Source organism: Ambystoma mexicanum, chromosome 10 (genome assembly GCF_040938575.1).
Source record: "Ambystoma mexicanum isolate Mex_15411 chromosome 10, UKY_AmexF1_1, whole genome shotgun sequence".
Lineage (NCBI taxonomy): Eukaryota > Metazoa > Chordata > Amphibia > Caudata > Ambystomatidae > Ambystoma > Ambystoma mexicanum.
In genome coordinates this window covers 1,699,843,557-1,699,864,510 of record NC_090932.1, presented here as the reverse complement: position 1 = coordinate 1,699,864,510, position 20,954 = coordinate 1,699,843,557, and the positions used below count along the sequence as shown (strand labels likewise).

The following is a 20,954-nucleotide window of genomic DNA, read 5'->3' as shown; positions in this document are numbered from 1 at the left end:
ATCCTTCAGGAGCATGCAACACTGTATCTACAGCATGGAACGGAGCATCATTGGCAACAGAAGATCCTTCAGGAGCATGCAACACAATATCTACAGCATGGAACAGAGTATCATTGGCTACAGAAGATCCTTCAGGAGCATGCAACACCGTAGCTACAGCATGGAATGGGGCATCATTGGCTACAGAACATCCTTTACGAGCATTCAACACCGATCTACAGCATGGAACGGAGCATCATTGGCAACAGAAGATCCTTCAGGAGCATGCAACACCGTATCTCCAGCATGGAACGGAGCATCATTGGCAACAGAAGATCCTTCAGGAGCATGCAACACTGTATCTACAGCATGGAATAGGGCATCATTGGCTACAGAAGATCCTTCAGGAGCATGCAGCACCGTATCTACAGCATGGAATGGGGCATCATTGGCTACAGAAGATCCGTCAGGAGCATGCAACACCGTATCTCCAGCATGGAATGGGGCATCATTGGCTACAGAAGATCCTTCAGGAGCATGCAACACCGTACCTACAGCATGGAACGGAGCATCATTGGCTACAGAACATCCTTTAGGAGCATTCAACACCGTATCTACAGCATGGAACGGAGCATTATTGGCTACAGAAGATCCTTCAGGAGCATGCAACACCGTATCTCCAGCATGGAATGAGGCATCATTGGCTACAGAAGATCCTTCAGGAGCATGCAACACCGTATCTACAGCATGGAATGGGGCATCATTGGCTACAGAAGATCCTTCAGGAGCATGCAGCACCGTATCTACAGCATGGAATGGGGCATCATTGGCTACAGAAGATCCTTCAGGAGCATGCAACACCGTATTTACAGCATGGAACAGAGCATCATTGGCTACAGAAGATCCTTCAGGAGCATGCAACACCGTATCTGCAGCATGGAATGGTGCATCATTGGCTACAGAAGATCCTTCAGGAGCATGCAACACCGTATCTGCAACATGGACGGAGCATCATTGGCTACAGAAGATCCTTCAGGAGCATGCAACACCGTATCTACAGCATGGAACAGAGCATCATTGGTTACAGAAGATCCTTCAGGAGCATGCAACACCGTATCTACAGCATGGAACGGAGCATCATTGGCTACAGAAGATCTTTCAGGAGCATGCAACACCATCTACAGCACGGACGGAGCATCATTGGCTACAGAAGATCTTTCAGGAGCATGCAACACCGTATCTACAGCATGGAAAAGAGCATCATTGGCTACAGAAGATCCTTTAGGGTAATGCAACACCGTATCTACAGCATGGAACGGAGCATCATTGGCTACAGAAGATCCTTCAGGAGCATGCAACACCGCATCTACAGCATGGAAAGGAGCATCATTGGCTACAGAAGATCTTTCAGGAGCATGCAACACCGTATCTACAGCACGGACGGAGCATCATTAGCTACAGAAGATCCTTTAGGAGCATGCACCGATGAAGGGCTGGGTTATTCAAGTAAGAACAGCCGACACATATGGCCAGCCAGATATTTTCGACTACAACTCCCATAATCTGTCTCCACTTTCTTAAACGTGTTTGGGGCAACCCGGGGGACAGTGATTTGCAGCCCAGTGCCAATATGAGGTGGATTCCTGGGCCAGGGCTTGTCCCTTGTAAACCCCGAAGGCAGGGGGTCTGCAACCTGGGGCTCTTCAGATGTTTTGAACTGCGACAACCGTGACTCCTCCCGTTGACTGTGCTGGGTAGGGCTGATGGGAGTTGTAGTCAAAAAGGTTGCATACACCTACCCCAAGTGATGCTGGCCCTTCAACAGGGGAGCAACAGCATGTCTGTGGTTCTGTCCCCTCAGGAGATGCGACCGCATGGACTCAACATCCTCTCCATGATGCTATATCTAGGAATGCTTTAATAAATGTCACCCCAAGCAATCCTGAGAAAACAGTTGGCCAAAAGTGAAGAGAAAACAGTAAGCAATGAACCAGGCTCCACAAGAGCAGTACTAGCCCAGTGCACAAGCTTCCACATGTGCGTGTCACTATGCATGGTCAATGAGAAAACCAAAATGGCAGATTCTTTACAGGCTCTGCCGTCCCACCGCACAACGTAAACATCCTTCCAACTTTTTCATTGAGAACTAAGAGTGGTTAGCCGCTAACCAATCCCAGACCCTGAGTAACCATGACACATATATGAAGATAAGTTTGGCTCAGCAGTGAAGTGCCTCAAAGGTTAGTGTCAGAGTTTGGGGGAGTGGAGGAACACACAGGAGAGGCGAGATTAGGCCACAGGTACAGCAGAGGTAGGAGGTGGAGGTGAGGCGTATGGGGTGGGAAAGGGTGGTGGCGCAGGAGAGGTAGGAGAAGTTGGTAAGGCAGTAGGAGAGAAGGAAACAACCAGAGGAAAGGAAGGTTAGTGGAATATTTGAACGAAGAGGTAGGAGAAATAAGGACCAGTGGGGTGACACAAGAGTTAATAGTCCTAAAGAGGCAGAGACATGGCATAGAAAAAACGAGGGGAGAAGAAAGGTGACCTTTTAAGAGAAGGAATGAGGCCAAATTGGAGGGGAGGAAATGAACAGGGGGAAGAAGGCAGGAGTAGCAACAGTGGGGAGAGAGGATGGGAATAGGTTTGAGGAAGTGAAAGAGAGACTAGGAGGAGAGGAATGTGGAGACTCTTGGAGATGCAAGAGTGCCACTGAAGGCAAACACGACTTGCAGACAAATTGTGAGGAGTAGGTGGGCGGAGAAACACGCTTTTCATGAAAGGAGAGGAGGCTAATCCCAGAGGTAAGAACCAGGTTTGAGCTCATGGGCACAAGCAAGTATTGGTGCAACGTGGAGGACAGTAAAAGCAGCTGGGTGGTTGCAGGATATGGTGCGTAATCAGGTAGGAGGTGAAGGCCCCTCTATATAACCCCTGGACCAACCCTACCACTGTCACCTCCGAGAAGCTGCAGGGCCTGTTCAGCACAACTACAAAGACACTTGATGAACTCGGTCTATTGTGCTGCTCGACTGCTGTGCTATGGACCGAGTGCATGGACATCGCGCTGAAGGAGGTCTATTATTACAAGACACATAGTGAGGCTGGCGAAGAGACTGTTTGAAGGAAGATGCTCTTTTTACTTGAAGCCATTGATTGAGCCACATCGGCCTTTAGGCAGCTTGGGATATGGATCCAACATCCTAAAAGGGCATTTTGTAGAATTGGGAAGGAGTCTGCAACCTTCACTATGTAACCATTTAACACAAAGAAGACTAAAAGCTTTGCACCAAGACTTGTGTGGGCTTTTAAGTTACGAAAGGCCACCAATGACAAATAAACAACTTCAGGGATGAGAAACTTGGAAGGTGGCTTAGAGCGAGTCCAAACCATCTGAAAGTCCACATACTGAGCTCCAAAAGCTACTATGACACCTCAACCCGCGCACGAGCAGCAGCCCCCTGTGCGTCTCCAGGAGAGGTCCCATTAGAGAAGGGATTTTTCCAAAAAAGTTAATACAGGGAATGTAGAACACAAACTATACGAGAAGCAATAGGTAGAGTGACAAATCCAGCAAAGTACTTGCCAATTCCCTGGGGAGAGTGTCCCCTCATGTGGCCAAGGAAGGGCACAAGCTGCCTGATAGCAACCCTTGGGGGTGCCAAGAACCTGAGGGCGTCCTCCCATCTACTCCCCTTGGGTCTTCCTCTGAGGTGACAGGGGAAGGGCCAACGCATTTAGATCCCGATCCTGGGGGTGGATATGCGAGGGAGGATCACCTGGGTGGAGGGTCCTTGGGGAGTGGAGGGAAGAGGCCTTTAGGTGAGGCATGGTATCCCCTTTTCCCTCATCAGAATTCACCCTAGCCTCCCTACCTTTCTAGGTTACCAATCTTCCCCACTGTCACACACACCAAATGTCCCACATTGATAGTCCTTTAAAACTGGGACGAGGAAGAGGCAACCAGGAGTAATGCACACTTCCATCTGTGTACACCAATTTGGTACTGGGACGAGGAAGAGGAAGAGGACTGTTGAAGACCACTATAAGGTTCAGACATGTCCCATTGACAAATGTAATTATAGTCAAGCAGAGGACTTGCACTTGCAACCAACTGAGAGGCTACAGCTACATATATAAAGGAGAGACCCGTCTGGGTGTCAGAAAACAACGACAGTCGCCCTCATGAGTCAAACTACGCCGCCTTTGTATACCTCAAAGGCGAGGTCCTGGAAGCTTACGAGGAAGGGCTGAAGCTTCGTGTGGCAGTACCCGTTCCATTTATCATCACGGTGTTAGGATGTGCAGTGTTTCCAATGTTTACCTGTTAAACCATGAGTGTATAATATTTCCTTCACTATGTCTATTGTCACTTAGATACTATAGAACATAGAACTGCATCTTATGTAGCAGGGTTCCAAGGAGAGCCAGTGAAGAAGCAGGGCCTTAGTGGGAAGATTGTACTCCTCCTGCTGGGGGTCGTCTTATGTCATCAACTTGCAAATAAAAGGTTCTTTACCTTTAAACTACTGGTTATGTGAAAGCCTCCCTTTGTACATAACATTTGGCGACGAGGATTTTGACTGGGACCCGGAGGACGACCCCCAGCGCCTTTTCTACAGATCTAGTGTGCTGGCTGTGGAGCGGAGCCAGCCTGACTTGCCTGAGGGAGGGCCTTTTTCAGCGGATTATTGACGGCCTGACATCCAGTGTGTGGCATCCACCGGAGGGACATTGCTAGCGCCAGAGGAAAACCCCTGGAGGCTCCGTGGTCTGTGGGAGCTGGAATTGGACCCCTGCAATTTTGTTGAACTTGTGGAGACTGGGCTGGCAAAGACACGGCTTTGGCACTTTTATAATTGGATTTTGGGTTGTGTGTTTTCTGAGCGGCCATTGGACACCCTGGCCCCACACTGAGCAAGGTTGAGAAAGGAGTCGCCGCCGATGACCCTGGTGAGGCGCTCCAGGGTGAGTACATAACCAAGCAGCTATCTTTTAATTAGTGTCACCTACCTGATTGGGTGGGAGCTCTATTGGTTAAACCAGAATTGCAAGCTTGTTATTCTATTCTGCAACTTTGAGACATGGCAAATGTGCCTGCTCCTGTGTTTTTTCTGGCAGTGCCAGGTGAACCCAGGGTTAGATGGGAAGACTGGAAGGAAGGATTCAGCAAATATGCCTTAGCAGTGTTTGGTGCCAACTACTCCAATGAGCGCAAGGAGGCATTGCTATTTCACTGTTTGGGAACTGCAGGCCAAGAGGTCTTAAAGAGATTGCCGGAGCCTTCTGACATTTTGGATGCTGGTCCATATGAAAGAACATTAGCCAAACTGGACAGGCATTTTAGAGTGGAGGAGAACATTATATTGGAAAGATATAAATTTGCCACGAGAGAGCAGAAGAATGGGGAAAGTATCGAGGATTTTGTCACGGCTTTAAGGGGCTTAGCAGTGAAATGCAAATTCAATCACTGTCAGGATGAGCACTTGAGAGACCAGCTAATGATTAAATGTTCCAATGACAGTATTGGGAAAGAACTATGGAAAGAGAGGAACCCCACTTTGGATCGAGCAATTGAGATAGCGAAAATGGTGGAACACACAGATAAGTGCATTGAAGTTCTTCAATCGGATACTGTGAACAATGGTAAACCCAAGTTGGATGAGAGTCGGGGTTCAGTGCTGAAGGTGTCAAAGGTTGTTCAGAGGCAGAGTACGTGGAATCCAAGACGCGCCTCGCAGAATGCTAAAAGGAGCGAAGAGAACAGACCGGCAACTGGCAGAGGATGGCGTCAATGGGTTCCTGCAAAAGATAGCAGAGGGATTCCCAAAGACATGAATTCTTTCAAGATGGTTAGGGATTCAGGACAATCCAGAGGTTTTCCAGGGAGAAGATGCTTTAGATGTGGAAGCTTGTCGCATATAGCCTCTGATAAGGATTGCTTTGCTATTCATATCATATGCAATGAGTGTGGTGTGAGAGGGCACATTGCCCGATGTTGTAGAAATTTTAATGCTGGGTCAAATCAAGTGCATGAAATAAGTGCAAGTTATGAAGATGAGTCATATTGTGAGGATGGCAGAGAAGTGGTATTTACAGTGAATGCTGTCAATGGCAGAGTGAAAATGCAGAAACCTTATGCTGAGGTTGTAATTCGAGGTGTACCCGTACGCATGCTAATGGATAGTGGTGCTGACTACACCTTGATAAGTGCGGAAGTGTGGAGGAACAAATTCGATAGTTGTACTCTGTGGGAAAATACTGTTAAAGCAAATGCTTATGGAGATGTTCCCATAGATATTATAGGTTGCTTTGATGCTGAATTACAGTTTAAGGACAGGAAGGCCAAAGGTTGTGTGTATGTTACCAACAGAGGGGGTGAATTGTTGTCATGGAGTGATCAAGCTGAATTGAAGATAAGGCTTGAGGCAAGTCATCCCGAGCAGGTAATGTCTGTTGCGGGAGGAGAGCCCACAGAGATACAAACCACGTTATCTGGGAAATTGGGGTGTCTCAAGGGCTTTGTACATGTAATTCGCCTAAAGAAAGGAGCTGTCCCTAAGATTGCAAAACTGCGAACTATTCCTCTTGCTCTTAGAGGAGATGTAGAGGAAGAACTCAAGAGAATGGAAAGAGATGGTGTCATTGAAAAGATAGAAGCATCTGAATGGGTCAGTCCCATAGTTGTAGTCAGAAAAGGCAATGGGTCTTTGAGGCTCTGTATAGATCTTAGACATCTAAACAGCATGGTTGTGGCAGACAGGTTTCCCCTTCCCCGAATAGATGATCTGATGGTGGGAGTAGCTGGGTCAAAAGTGTTCTCCATACTAGATCTTAAATCGGCCTACCATCAGGTTGAATTGCACCCTAATTCCAGGGATCTCACCGCCTTCATCACCCCGATTGGATTGTTCAGGTGTGTTCGCATGCCATTTGGTTTGGTCTCAGCCGCAAGTGTGTTTCAGAGTATTATGCATAAATTACTTGGGGGTGAAAAAGGGGTGATGTGTTATCAGGATGATGTTCTTGTATGTGGGAGTGATGAGAAGGAGCATGATGTTCGTTTGAAAAGAGTTTTGGATATTTTGAAGGAGGCAGGCCTCACCGTTGCCTTGGAAAAATGTACTTTTAAAGCCAACAAAGTGGTGTACCTGGGTCATGAGATCACTGGGGAAGGGGTTAGACCCAAGGAGGAGGCTATTGAGGCCATAAAAAGAATGGAGGAGCCTAAGTCTAAAGGGGACATACTATCATTTTTGGGACTGGTGGAGTTTTACGGCAAATTTGTCAAGGGGTTAGCAGAAATGTCGAGGAATATGAGATTTCTCACTCGCAAGGGAGTCGTTTTTAAATGGTGTGACCGGTGCAAGAAAGAATTTTTGATGATAAAAGAGGCTATTGTCAATGCTCCCATTTTGAAAATATTTGAGGAAAGTAAAACCACATTGCTTTTTGTTGATGCCAGTGATTATGGTGTTGGGGCTGTTCTGATGCAGGAGGATCAGACAGGTTTACAGACTGTGGCTTTTGCGTCCAGGTCTTTGAAGGGCCCAGAATCTAGATATTCAGTTATTGAGAAGGAGGCTCTAGCATGCGTTTGGGGTGTCGAGAAATTTAAAAGATTCTTGTGGGGGAGGAGTTTCACCATTTGCACTGACCATAAACCCTTGGTTGGAATTTTTACAAAAGGTGGTTTGGAGGGAGTGTCAAGACGCATTATGAAATGGGTCACGGCATTGCAAGGGTTACAGTATACCATGCTCCACGTAAAGGGGGAGGTTAATGTGGTTGCAGACGCCTTGTCTAGATCTGTCCAGAGGGAAATTTCTGACGATAGTGACTTTACAAGTTCAGAGGAGAGTGCAGAAATATTCCAGGTGCATGAAACATTAAAGAAAAGTGAGTGGGATGTGTCTTGCACGGAGGATGTTGTATATCAAGGAGTACTTGCTCTGGTTGCAGAAGGTAAAATTAAGAGCCACAGGGGCGAGATGAATGGTTTTGCCAAAGTGAGGGAGGAGCTATGGATTCAGGATGGTTATTTATACAAGGGTCACCAGATGGTTGTGCCAGTCGGTATGTGGAAGTCTGTCTTGGAGTTGGCCCATGTTGGGCATTTAGGTCTGGCCAGGACGAAGGGACTTGTGAGGTCTGAATTTTGGTGGCCTGGTATCGACAAGGACATAGAGGAACAAGTCAAAGACTGTGTGGAATGTATTGAGGGAAACAAAGGCTTGAAAGTGCAAAAAGTTCCCATGGTAGTGAGGGAGTCCCCGCGTGTCCCTTGGGACGAAATTGCGTTGGATCTCCTCGGTCCATTTAATATTGGTGGTGGCAGAGATAGCTACCTATTAGTAGTCATAGATTTATTATCAAAATGGCCGGAGGTATGTGTACTCAAGGACATATCCAGTAGTAGTATAATCAGATTTTTGGAACAACTGTTTTGGAGAGAAGGGTTTCCAAGAAAGTGTTTGTCTGACAATGGGACCCAACTTGTTTCCAGAGAGTTTAAAGAATTCTTAGAGAATCATGGGATTGAGCAGGTGAATACTTCTTTATATCATCCCCAGAGTAATGGGTGTGTGGAACGATTTAATAGGACTCTGATGGAGGCTATTAGGATAGCGGTGGCTACTGGAGGAGATTGGGTGAGAACAGTGATGGAACGCACGTTCCAGTATAGGCTAACTACCCATAGTGTCACAGGCGTGAGTCCATTTGAGATCTTGAGAGGAAGAAAACCAAATACTCATTTATGTCCAGGTTGGATGGGCAAATCAAAAATGGTGGATGTGGATCTAGAGAGTGTAAAAAGGAGAATTTTTGAAGCTGGGGTTAGATCCAAGGAGAGGTATGATCAGAAGAATTGTTGTAGGGAACTCAAGGTCAAAGAGGGTGATTGGATTAAAGTCAAGCTCCCCACCAAAGTTCGTAAAGGAGCCTCGTTGTTTTCTGAACCCAAGCAAGTTGTGAAAGACTTGGGTTCGTCAGTGTTGGTCAAAGGAGGAGCTATTTGGAATAAGGAAAGGGTGGCTTTTCCGTTTCAATGTTAATTTGTCTTCAGTTAGTTGGAGACAGGGACTTTCTTGTGACTCTACCTAATCAACCACTAGATGTCATATATCTATGCTCTTGATTTGTGCCAGGACTTGCAGCGCATCCAATGTTTTACCTGTTAAACCACGAGTGTATAATATTTATTTTACAGGTTTCAATTTCAGTTGTTCAATATGTGTTTTACAGGTTTCAATTTTAGTGGGTCCTCACCCACACAGTTACTTGTTATGTTTAAGGAGGAGAGGTGTTAGGATGTGCAGTGTTTCCAATGTTTACCTGTTAAACCATGAGTGTATAATATTTCCTTCACTATGTCTATTGTCACTTAGATACTATAGAACATAGAACTGCATCTTATGTAGCAGGGTTCCAAGGAGAGCCAGTGAAGAAGCAGGGCCTTAGTGGGAAGATTGTACTCCTCCTGCTGGGGGTCGTCTTATGTCATCAACTTGCAAATAAAAGGTTCTTTACCTTTAAACTACTGGTTATGTGAAAGCCTCCCTTTGTACATAACACACGGCTTCCCCCGACGCGGCACGCCATTATCCTTCTGTGCGCGTTGGGGTTTGCCATGGCGACGGGAGCTCGGCATCTCACTCCCTGCAGTGATGGCGCACACGTGGAACATCACGTGTCGCGTGTACCCCAATAAAGCCCCGCCCCTACCAAAAGACTAAAGCTTCTGATCCTGTTTTGCTTCGGCAGTGGCGTGTTCTTCCATCGTGTGTAATTCTACGTTTCTCGACCCTTGGCCTGCATTACTGGATTACGCTCCTTGCTTAGCCCTTTTGGATTTGTTTTGGAACTTTCATTCTTGCCACGGACTGCTTCCGACTTGCTTCTGTGACCCGATTCAGCTTCTTCAGCCAGCTCTGGTATTTCGACATGGACCTTCTCAGTTTCTGCTCTTGGGGATTTTGGATTTGCTTAAGACGTTTTGGATTTGCACTTCAGGACTTTAATTAGGTGTCCTCGTGCCAGCGGGAGAGAGGGCGAAAGTGCTGGACTAGAGACTGCCTAATCGCACTTTTGGGACTCTAGGCCCCTCGTGCCGTCGGGCATAGATTGCTTGGTCCTCTTCATCAGGAAAGACTATATCTTCAACTTCTACCTACAACAGGGGACTTCCAGCTCATAGAATCTGCACCTTGTCCACGGAACTCGGTTTGTTCACCCGGTAAGTGCTGATCCAGTGCCCTTTAACTGGTTATTGTTATTTAGTAAATCTTTTGCATTTATCATTTGCATTTCACTATGTCTGCACTATGTCTGCAGGTTGGTTGCTTACACCTTCCTGACTGCGTATACCGATATCATTGCTTCTTCCGTCTCAGGAGTAGCACTCTATTTTTCCCAGGTTAGTCTAAATCCTGGTTTTCCCTGGTCTGTTGTACACAGTATTGATTTTGTACTAATCAAAGATTTTCCTTTGCAGCCAAAGGGTTCCCGGGGTGTCCAGTCCTCTTCGAGTTTAAGTCTCCTACCGCTATTGAGTTCAAGGTTATTCTGACAGAATCAGAAGCCTTACACATGGACACCAATGGATACCCACTGGCCACTCTGGTCCAGCTCAGGGCCGACCTACGTGCTGACATGACAGCAGCACATAACGTTACTCACTGCTGCATTGATGACATGCAGGTAGAACTATGAGCAGGTGGGACTGGGGTTCCAGTTCAGCCTTCGGCCTCGGCTTCGGGCTCGGGTTCTGCCAGAGCCCAGGCACGACCAGATACGGTTCCTGTGTACATGGCAGCATAGTTTCCGTTGGCTCCGCCGGAACGTTTTTCTGGCGATCCTAAAATCTTTAGAACTTTTATCAATCAGTGCAGGCTGCACGTTTTGTGCCACCCGACTTCTTTCCCGGACTCAACCACCAAGGCGGCTTTTGTGCTGCCCAACTGTGGGTGGTACGGCAGCAGTCTGGGCTAACACTTTATTAGAACAGGGTAGCCATTTACTATACGATTGCGATGCACTGATAAGTGCCATGAGCCGAGTGTTTGACACCAGGTACAAGTCTCAGGCTACCGACCTGGAACTTCTCAATTTACAGCAAGGCGAGGCACCCCTATTGACTTACTTGGCCAAATTAAATCAATTGGTGACAGAGACAGGATGGCCAGATGAGAAGAAGGCTGCACTATTCTATAAAGGGTTGTCTGACACGCTTAAGGATATCCTTGCTACAGTCACTGTGGTGCCTACATCTTTTTATGAGTTTTTGGATCTATTTCTCTAGATCAATGCCCGGAAGAGGGAGAGAAAAGGGGAGAAACGCTTACCACCACCCGTCCGTCATAGTAGTGTGAACCCTACTTCCGGTGTTGACGAACCCATGCAGATAGGAGCTGTCCGTGGTCCTTTGTCTGCAGACGAGAGGGAAAACCGCAAGAAGAACAATGTATGTTTCTGTTGCAGTTCATTTGGTCATTACCTGCGGTCATGTCCCAAAAAAAACATTTAAATGGGGAAATGCCAGAGCCCGGCAATACACCGAGTCCCTATGCCGAGCAAAGCCTCTCAGGGCTCCTCGTTATCTGCACCGTTCACGATACCTGCCACTCTCACATATCCGGAAGGAACCCCATGGTTATCGGAAGCAGTCCTAGATTCAGGTGCTACTGGTAATTATATTGACGCCCAGTATGTTCAGGAGTGGCACATTCCACTAGTTACTAAAGAACAACCAGAAGTGGTCAATGCAGTGATGGCACTACTCTGCTCTCTGGTCTAGTGACTGAACGAACCATAGATTTGATGATGAACATCCATGGCAGTCATTCTGAAATCATCTCTTTTGATGTAATAACAGCACCACAGTTCAGGGTAATTCTAGGCTTACCCTGGCTCAGACAGCACAATCCAGTCATTGATTGGGCCGCTGGTTCATTGGTCTTTGACTCAATGCTTTGCCGTTCCATTTGCTCACAAGCGAGCGATAGCCTTCCCAGCCCTTCTCATGCCTTGTTGGACTCAGCAGCCATAGTTGGTAGCGTCACTGCTGCTTTTCTCCCTCCGGAGTATGCTGGATACAAAGATGTCTTTGACAAGGGAGGCGCAGAAACGCTCCCACCGCATCCACCATACGACTGCCCTATTGATCTCGTGGAGGGGGCCAAAATACCTTTGTGAAGGGTGTATTCCCTGACACAAAAGGAGGATGCCATATTGAAAGAATACCTCGACAAGGCTCTAAATATCGGCTTCATCTGTCCTTCCCGCTCACCTGCAGCATCTCCATTATTTTTTATACCTAAGAAAGAGGGTGATCTAAGGCCTTGTATAGATTATCGTGAACTTAACGCAGTCATTGTAAGGAACCAATACCCTAGACCGTTGATCAATGTCTTATTAGATCAGTTAGGATCTTCGGTAGTTTTCATGAAGTTAGACCTCAGGGGTGCATAGAACCTTGTAAGGATCCGACAAGGTGATGAATGGAAGATGGCGTTTAAGACAAGGTACAGCCTGTTTGAATATCTGGTCATGCCGTTCGGACTATGCAATGCACCGGCCACTTTACAGAACTTCATTAACGACATCTTTCGTGACATGATGGACCGGTTTTTGGTCATCTACTTGGACGACATTAATTTACTCATCTTCCTATGAAGTCCATGTTAAACATGTATCCAAGGTGTTACAACGCCTACGCGATAATCAGCTACATGAAAAACTTCAAAAGTGCATATTTCATTCCACAAGTGTGGAATTTATGGGTTACGATATCATGAGTCAATCTGTCAAGATGACCAACGGAAAAGTAAGAGCAGTTCTGGATTTGCCGGTTCTAACATCCTTGAAGACGTTATAGTCCTTCCTTGGATTTGCAAATGTTTATCTGTGCTTTATTTGTTGTTTTTTGACTATTGTTGCTCCTCTCACTGCCCTAACGAGTAACAAGCGTCATTTTGCCTGAGTCCCAGACCTCTTTCGATGCTCTGAAAGCCGCTCTTACATCCACTCCGGTTTTGCAACATCCTAATGTTGAACAGCAGTTCTGTGTTGAAGCCGATGCTTGTGACGTGGCCATAGGAGCAGTCTTATCCCAACCATGTCCAGATACTGGTATTCTTCATCCCGTAGCATACCATTCCAGGAAACTCACGGCCTATGAACGCAATTATACGATCACAGAGCGGGAATTACTGGTGTTGCGTGAGGCTTTCACGGTATGGCAACATCACCTCCTTGGGGCAAAGAAACCAGTACAGGTTTATACAGACCATAGAAACCTGCTGGCCTTACAGTCGTTGGAATGCATGACTGCACGACACGCCCGTTGGCATGAATTCTTTTCTATGTATGATTTCGTATTGACCTACCAGCCAGGGGCATTACATTCAAAAGCAGATGCGCCGTCGAGGATACACAGAAAAAAAAAACAGACCTGTATCCAAGACGGTGGTTTGATTTTGCCGAATCAAGTGGTTAGTACCTGTACTCTAAAAGTCTCCTTGAGAAATTATCGTTTATGATATGATCCTTTATTTATGTAGCACCTATACACAATGTGTTTCAAAGCGCTTCAAGGCAAGGGAGGGAAGAAGGGAAAATACAACCACATTCTTACAGGCCATGAACAGCAAGGATGTGAAATTAACTATCGTACTCGGCCTGACAACATTTCAGATAGTGCAAGAGCTAAGACATAGATAAGGAAGGGAGGGGGAGAGTGGGAAAGAAATGAAAACAGACCGGTGACTACCGTACTAGGCCTGACGACATTTCTGGTAGAGCCGGAGAAAAACAAAAAGGTGAGGGAGAGGGGTGCAGAAAGGGATGGGAGGAACAAAACAAGCAACTATCTGTCATGATGCCCGCTCCCGGGGAGACGGTTCAGGCCCTGCGTCCCCGAAAGCGGACATCCAGTCCCCAAGGAAGGACCCAGCAACCCCATATAGAGGCCCTCCTTGAGGCCTGAAAGGAACTACTTTACCTGAGGGACTAATTTACCATCCGGGCGTGGTCGGGGAAGGATACATACCTGGAACTTCTTCCAAGGCTATTTAAACCCCACCCGAACAGCCACACGTGCTTCGCGTTGTTCTGCATCTAGCAGCTGGACGCTCACCGTGTCAGCTCCTGCATCCTGACTTCTGCCACGCCTGCCAGCATCCTGGATCACCTGCAAAGGAAGAAGAGAAGAGAACAGAAGAAGGAAAAGTCCTTACCTGCTAAAATCCGCATCCCGGAGACATCTCGCCGACAATCCTGAAAAGGAAAACTTTTATTTAAAAGCTCATCGTGTCGATCGCTGCAGCGCCGCATTCCACTCACCTTTACAGGGCGCCTCCATGTTCTGCAGCGATCATCCGGATTTGCAGTCACGCCCCAGCGCCTAGGGAGAAAAAGACCAGAACAAAAGGTGAGAGAGAGAAGGGAATAATGAAAGCTAAATCTCCATGTTAAGACTTACCTGTGGATTCATTCCCTCTTCATTTCGGGTCCGCGCCGCATCCTGGCATTTCCGGACCCCGGCCCCTAAGGGGAAAAAGAGACATCAGCATTAATGAGCGAATGAAAAGACATTACCAAAAAACGCTCATTAAAGACTTACCTGATTTCTACAAGGATTTCACCTCTCATCTCGGGTCGGTGCCTGTTCCCCGGCATTCCGTACCCCGGCCCCTATGGGGAAAAAGACACTAGCATTAGTACATTAATGCATGGACACAAGGGGAACCTCTTATCAAGAAACTTACCTGGAAGCCAAGCAAGTTTGGTTCTCACCAATCCGAAAATCCAGTGAAGTAACTGGATACCAACGCGCCCCTGCATCAGAAGCAGGATGGAGAGCTTGTCGTTCCAGACCCTAAGGTGAGATGCTACGAGGAATCACAGAAGGGTTTCGAGGAGGGTGAGGGGAAAGTGGGAGGCCGATTGCATTACCCCGCAGACAGCTAATCCCCTATTTTTGCCTACAGAAGGATACTTCTGCGAGCCAGACAAGCCAGATTTGGGGGCCCGGTCCAGTCTGTCTTCCGAACCCTGCGCATCACCTTAGAAGAGGTCACAGCAGCGCGAACCAGGCCACCGCCTCTGTGGGAGTCAGGTGAGCGTAACACTATCATACTAGACCTGATGACCTTTCAGATAGTGCTGGAGGAGTGGTGGAGAGGAAAAAAAAAACAGTAATGGGAGGGTGGAGGAAACAGACGAGGTTGCTATCATATTAGGTCCAGTGACAATTCTAACAGAGTAAGTGCATAGAAGAAAGTAAGGGGAGGAGATGGGAAAAGGGAGAAGGGAAAGGAGGAGAGAAAAGAGAGTAAGCAGTCAAAAAGAGTGGAGAAGCAAGAGTGGAGGGCGAATACAATTGCAGAAGTCAGTAGTAACACAATGTTGTAAACCAGGATACAAGAAGATGGAAACAGCATGATTCAGGACCCCATGAGTACAAGATGCAAAGGAAGTCCAGCATGAGAGTTGAGAAAGAGTGACGCACCGTGAATGAATGAAGTCCATAAAAGTCTAATCCAGCATTGGCCACAAGACAGTGATGGTGAAGGAAAACACGGGCTTGCTAAGTGGTGAAAAAGAGCAGCAGGCAGGAAGGTACCAGGTGGGCGGGGCTTAGGCCAGGTGACCTAGATCCACTTGCACCTGCTCCCCATCTGCAAAGGAAAAGAAGCTGGAGGGCTTCTTAAGTAGGGAAGCAGAGCGGCAAACAGGAAGGCACCAGGTGGGCGTGGCTTGCCAAGTGGTTAAAAAGAGCGGGAAGCAGGAATGCACCAGGTGGGCGGGGCTTGCTAAATGGTGAAAAAGAGCGGCAGGAAGGCACCAGGTGGGCGGGGCTTAGGCCAGGTGACCTAGATCCACTTGCACCTGCTCCCCATCTGGAGAACCGTCATACAACAACGGGTGGCTAAAAACCTAGCTGAAATCCAGGCGTATAACATGGACATTATTCAATCCTTGCCCTATGTACAAGGCAAGATCTATATACCTGATTCCAGCACCCGTCGCACGACCATGTCCTGGTGTCATGATGCTAGCTTGGCAGCAAGGTCAACGAAAGACTATGGATTTGTTAAAACACTGGTGTTGGTGGCCCTCCATGCACAAGGATGTTATGGAATCGCTTCATGTTCAATGTGAGCCCAAAGCAAATGCAGCTCCGCAAAACCCATGGGTCTTCTACAGCCACTTACTGTTCCGGCTCGGCCATGGGTTATGATCGCCATGGATTTTATAGCAGAACTACCATTGGTTGGCGGCTACGATACAATTTGGGTGGTAGTAAACAGCTTTACGAAATTAGCACTCTTTGTACCATGTAAAGGTTTGCCTTCTGCTCCTGCCCTTGCGGAAAAATTCTTGCGTCATGTATTCAGGTTTTTTGGTCTCCCGGAAATCATACTATCAGACCGCACAGCACAGTTCACCTCACGTTTCTGGAGATATCGCATACAATCATTGGGTAGTGATGATAGGTTTTCCAGCACCTATCACCCTCAAACGGATGGCCAGACTGAACGTCACTCTAGAACAAAAATTTAACACCAAGAGATTTGGTTGGCAGTCTTGATGATGGCGGAGATCACATACTCCACTCATGCATCCAAAGGTACTTTGCCATTTTCTGTTCTTTATGGGCAGCATCCCCGCACCCTGCCTTTGAATCCCAGATCCACGTCTGAGAATCCAGCTGTTCAAGAATGCATTCGAGACTTGGCCTCATTACACGGCCATGTCATGCAACATCTGGTGCAAGCCCAAGAACAGGCTAAGAAATACGCTGACCGTCATCGAAGGGATGCGCCATCATATGCACCTGGCATGAAGGTTTGCCTTGTGCCACCGATTCGTGGGGTCTTATGTGGTCAAGGTTATTAATCCTCTGGAACTGAAATTGGATCTGCCATCTGCCTGGAAAATACACCCTGTGTTTCATGTATCCATACTCAAACCCTGCACAAAGCAGACTAGGTTACCCGTCCACCCCTCCGCCCACGATTTTGGTTCAGGGTGTGGAGGAGTATGAGGTTAATGCCACTCTTGATACTAAGGTATCTCACGCGGTTAGGCTTTATCTAGTGGACTGGAAGGGGTACGGTCCTGAGGATCGTACATGGGAGCCTGAATCCAAACTACATGCTCTGGCCTTATTGGCTAGTTTTCTTGCCTCCCGAGGTGTGAGGGTGCCTTTAGGGGAGGAAACTGTCAGAAAACGACAGTCGCCCTCACGTGTCAAACTACGCTGCCATTATATAACTCAAAGGAGACGTCTTGGAAGCTTACCCGGAAGGGCTGAAGCTTCGCGGGGGGGTACCCGTTGTGTTTATCATCACGGCTTCCCCCCACACAGCACGCCATTATCCTTCCATGCTTGTTGGTGGTTGCTATGGTGACGGGTACTCGGCATCTCACGCCCTGCAGAGACGCCACTACGACGGCGCTCACATGGAACGCCGCGTGTAACGCAATAAATCCCCGCCCCTAGCAACAGACTAACACTTCTGATCCCGTTGTTTTGCTTCGGCAGTGGCGTGTTCTTCCATGGTTTGTAATTCTACACTTCTCGACCCTTGGCCTGCATTACGGGATTACGCTCCTTGCTTAGCACGTTTGGATTTGTTTTGGAACTTTCATTCTCGACGCGGACTGCTTCCGACTTGCTTCTGTGAACTGATTCTGCTTCTTCAGCCAGCTCTGGTATTTCGACATGAACCGTCTCAGTTTCTTCTCTTGGGGATTTTGGATTTCATTAAGACTTTTTGGATTTGGACTTCAGGACTTTAATTAGGCGTCCTCGTGCCAGTGGGAGAAAGGGCGAAAGTGCTGGACTGGAGACTGCCCAATAGCACTTTTGGGACTCTAGGCGTCCTCGTGCCGTTTGGTATAGATTGCTTGGTCCGCCTCATCAGGAAAGACTATCTGCAACTTCTACCTACAACAGGGTACTTCCAGCTCATAGAATGTGCACCTTGTCCACGGAACTCAGTTTGTTCACCCGGTAAGTGCTGATCCAGTGCCCCTTAACTGGTTATTATTTAGTAAATCTTTTGAATTTATCATTTGCATTTCACTCTGTCTGCAGGTTGGTTGCTTACAACTTCCTGACTGCGTATACTGATATCATTGCTTCTTTCGTCTCAGGAATTGCACTCTATTTTTCCCAGGTTAGTCTAATTCCTGGTTTTCCCTGGTCTGCTGTACACAGTATTGATTCTGTACTAATCAGAGATTTTCCTTTGCAGCCAGAGGGTTCCCGGGGTGTCCAGTCCTCTTCCAATCAATAGAACCCTCAGTCTGTCCTTTAGTACCCCTGAGGGTTACATTGGTAGGGAGATTTCATCCGCTACACGACAAGTTCAAGTCTCCTACCGCTATTGAATTCAAAGTTAATCTGATACTGGGGAGAGAGACCCGCCTGGGAAGCGAGGTTGACATGGAGACGGCTGGAGAGGGACTGGTGAAAAGGACGCTGAAAGCTGCAGGAGAGCCAGAAAGATGCTGAGGCCACAGTGGGCCGCAAGAGGGTCAAGAGCACTGCAGATCCCCGAGCCGCGACAGCAGCAAGAAGGTTTGGAAGAGGTGAGCGCTGCTCAGCAGAGCACCAGACAAGAGAGAGAGTGGAGCGAGCGAAAGTACATTGTTGAAAAGCCTGTAAGGTTACAAAGTGGATTTTGAATCGATATTAAAACCATTTATTTTAGAAAAGTGAATCTGTCTGTGCCTTACTTCATGATGCCTTCACAGAGGCTATTGGTGGGAGCAACACATTGGGGTGCAGGGGGAGACCAATCTCAGGGCAGTACGGGAGTCTTGCTGGATAGAACATGGCATTAACCCTTTTCCTAAAAGAGCAATGATGAAAACAATAATAATCCGTCACCCTCCCACCTTTGTGATGTAAGAACAGAACAAATAAGTATGAATAATAATCCCATCCATACATATTCATATGGAATTAGTGGGACGAGGAAGATCACAAAGGCTGAGAAGCACGCCATGCACTCTACTTGTTATGGACATGTGATCGATGCTGGACTATTAAAAAGTCCCTACCAGCGATGATTTATGGAGACTGACTCTTTCCCGGCACGGGCTGGAAAAGCAGAGGAGGGATCTTCTCTGTGCCGACCGCAACTGAGCAGGCAGCTTACCGGCGAGTAGATAAGGAGCAGGCACAACATCCCGGGGAGCAGCATGTCAGAAAAGATCCCACCGGGTTGAAAGCTAGCAGAGAAGAAGCTTTTCTCCGACCGGGGAGACCGGAGAGCGAGGGAGACGCCAGCTGCCTGTCTGAGAATGCTGCAGAGCTGCATGGACGCGACAAGGGTGCCCAAAGTCACCAAGCGAAACTGGTGAGGCCACTAGAGTGAGCGGGGAGACCCACGTTTGGGTAAATCAGAAACCTATGAAGACAGGGTCAGAGACACAATGTCAATCAGGAGTGTTTACAGTCATCTCCCTTGTCGCAGCACTTATTGGGAATGGAATAGCAAATGTATAAAGGAGCAAGTGAAATTACGTTGAAATACTAAGAGGGCCGATTAAGAAAATCAAGCAAAAATGTCAAAAGCACTGGCAGGAGAGTAAACCAGGCATTGGGGGAAAAGAGGAAAAGTCTGCTGCATGTTAACGGTTGATCTGAAGGTGTAGGTCTGGATCTCAAAGGGAAGAACAATACCCCTTTGGAGTGTGAACATTGTTGAACTGTGAAACTAAAGGATGCTCAGGGTAAGGGGGTCACTCCCCAGAACCCCCCCTCCTCTGAGAGTGTGGAGTATATTAAAAGGGACATTGAAAAGCCAGGAGGAATCTAGGCGAAGGGAAGGTCCTTTTCTGGTGGAACTTTATTGATTTTCGTTTTTGTACTTTAAGAACTTTGTGTTCAGAACTTTGGAAAGAAGCTGTAGGTGTTCGGCTAAAAGACGTTATATAGAGCTTAGGATTTTAGACACCGGACATTCTGACACAGACGTTCCTTGGTTTTGTTGAGGCAGGAGAAACCCCTCCTAAAGTTAGAAATAGGTAGGATTTCCGCAAACCACTCTTATTTTATTCATAAAAGTATTTAACCAATACCAAAAATGCCACTGTGTCCGAGTCTTACTCTTGTTCCCTTACTGTAGTTTCCCACTGTTTCTACCAGTAACAAGGCAATACCTCAGTACTGCTATCTATGTAAATACATGATCATGTATCTGCGTTTCTTCATAGACATAACACAACCAAAGGGCAATGCCAGTATGATGTGATATTTAGTTGCCTCATTGGTCTTCATCTTTCGCAAAGAATTTGAAAAGCGTATAAAGGAAACAAATGAATTGCACCCATTATGTCTCGCAGTACACATTGCCACTTTCCATTTTACCCTCAGCTAACTACTTTTCCTGGTAACCAGAGAGCACTATTTATTCATTTAATTGAGGTTTGGGACCAAGCCTGTGCGCACACAGGAACAGAGAACATACACAGAAACAGTAAGGTGTTGAATATTGCGACAAGGTCATGTGTATGAGCATGGTGGGGGTGAGGGTGGGGGTCGGGGTGGGGGTTTGAGGGGCCCTCAGCCCCCAGCACTCTTTTTACAGTGACTAGAATGGCCAGTGGGCACCAGACTACCCAGAAAGCTGGCATGGATCATGGCTCCAGGATGCAGTACTAAGTCAAGGAAAACGGTGACTCCAAGGTTCCACAGGCACCTGCAGGGTAGCAGTGGACAGGATCAAAAAGAAAAAGGGAAACGGGGACTACATGGTTCCACAGGCACCTGCAGGGTAGCAGTGGGCAGGAGCAAAAAGAAAAAGGGAAAACGGGGACTGCATGGTTCCACAGGCACCTGCAGGGGAGCAGTGGGTAGGATCAAAAAAGGAAAAGGGAAAACTGGGACTACAAGGTTCCACAAGCCACCTACAGGAGAGCAGTGGACAAAAGCAAAATGTAAACTGCCAGAGGACTACCTC

The 20,954-nt window shown here is 47.3% G+C and overlaps 1 protein-coding gene across 5 annotated transcripts in view; it reads right to left on the bottom strand.

The window, feature by feature from the left end:
* Window positions 1-20,954, bottom strand: part of GLT1D1 (glycosyltransferase 1 domain containing 1) — a 924,582-nt gene that overhangs the window by 820,126 nt on the left and 83,502 nt on the right. The gene's annotated exons all lie outside the window — the stretch shown is intronic.